Source organism: Sinocyclocheilus rhinocerous, unplaced genomic scaffold (assembly GCF_001515625.1).
Source record: "Sinocyclocheilus rhinocerous isolate Xijiao unplaced genomic scaffold, SAMN03320098_v1.1 scaffold936, whole genome shotgun sequence".
Taxonomy (NCBI): Eukaryota; Metazoa; Chordata; class Actinopteri; order Cypriniformes; family Cyprinidae; genus Sinocyclocheilus; species Sinocyclocheilus rhinocerous.
The window spans coordinates 628847-630699 of NW_015662583.1; the positions used below are offsets into that span (position 1 = coordinate 628847).

The following is a 1853-nucleotide window of genomic DNA, read 5'->3' on the forward strand; positions in this document are numbered from 1 at the left end:
AGACTGCATGACGCTGTCCGAGAAACCTGAGCTGGAGCTGCAAGACAGAAAGATGGAGATGTAACCCTAGTGAAAATAATGTCACAAACTAAATATTACTTAAGCAAATTATCGTTTCTTTTCATTTTGGAGTGAAATGTGACCTGGACAGGTTTTCACAGGATTCGCCCTTTAATTCAGTACTAAAAAATTGTTATAAAATAATTCAGTCCAATTCAAAATTGGCCATTTTACTAAAAAACAGGTTTAATTTTCTTTATGCAGAATCTTATTTCTTATTTCTTTTGATTTTGTGGTGAAATGTGACCTGTGTGATATGTTTTCATGAGATTCACCTTTATAGTTCACTACTAAAAAGTACAAGATAACTTCATCTAATTAAAACTAGACATTTTACTAAATATTTGTGTTTGCTACACATTTTTTATGCTTGTTTTGTTATTTGATTAGCATGTTGCTAGCTTGCAAACATTTTGTTTTCCCAAAGTATTTATTCCATTCATTTTTCCCATAGGGGTATTAAAAAAAAAGTCTTGGTAATTTTTTTAATTAATTATATATTTTAAGTTTATTGATTTATTAATTGCATTTATTTATTACAGAAATATTTTAGCATTAATTATATATTTTTAATTATATAAATTTGTTAATTTCATATATTTATTACATTTAAAAATTTTATTAATTATATTTTTAATTATATTAATTTATTAATTAAATTTGCTTACTATGTTTAGAATTTTCATTAATTACATATTTTAATTATATCGATTTATTATTTGCACTTATTTATTGCATAAATATTTTTGCATTAATTATATATTTTTAATGATATAAATTTGTTCATTTCATATATTTATTAAATTTAAATGTTTTATTAATTATATTTTTAATTATATTAATTTTTACATTTGCTTACTGTTTAGAATTGTTTATTAATTACATTGATTTATTAATTGCACTTATTTATTGCATTAATAATGTTTTATTAATTATGTATTTTTTATTATAATTAAATTTATTAATGAAAGTTGAGTATGAGTTCAGATGTTCAAACAGAATGTTCCACTTTTAATCATCATTAAAATCATAATATTTTTTATTTTTGTCATTTTAATTTATTATTGTTTAAAACATAAAATGTGATTATTTAAAAGCTAAGTTGAAATAATGCAGACCGATGGCTTCAACAAAAGCATTTGCCATTGATTAGCAAACTCCTAGCTCACTGTATTTAAATGTGTATAAGTTATCATTAAAAATAATTTCCATTATGGAGAAAATGAACAGCATTTTTACTTCTAGAACCGACTGTTGCATGCTGCTCAATCAACGTTTCTGTCTTAGTATGCAGCTGCCTATATAGGGAGCACTGTGCTGGAACAGAGTGATCGTGTTGCATTGTTCGGCTGTGTAAATGTTGCTCCTTCACTGTAAAAAATGACCCTGAATTTAACGTTAAAAGACTGTAAAAATGCTACAGTAAAAACCTGCGTGCGTGCGTGCGTGCGTGCGAGTGAGTGAGTGTGTGAGTGAGCGAGTGTGTGTGAGCGAGCGAGCGAGCGTGTGTGTGTGTGAGCGAGCGAGCGTGCATGCGTGCGAGCGTGCGTGCGTGCATGCGTGAGTGAGTGAGTGAGTGTGTGTGTGTGTGTGTGTGTGTGTGAGTGAGAGTGAGCGTTTGTGTGTGTGAGTGTGCGAGTGTGTGTGCGTGCGTGAGTGAGTGTGAGTGAGTGAGTGTGCGTGTGTGAGCGAGTGTGAGTGAGTGCGTGTGAGTGAGTGTGTGAGTGTGAGTGTGTGTGTGAGTGTGTGTGAGTGTGAGTGAGTGAGTGAGTGAGTGAGTGAGTGAGTGTGTG

The 1853-nt window shown here is 30.8% G+C and overlaps 1 protein-coding gene across 1 annotated transcript in view; it reads right to left on the reverse strand.

Annotated features, from left to right (window-relative positions):
* LOC107728136 (wiskott-Aldrich syndrome protein family member 1) overlaps nt 1-1853 on the reverse strand; it is a 53288-nt gene that overhangs the window by 2663 nt on the left and 48772 nt on the right.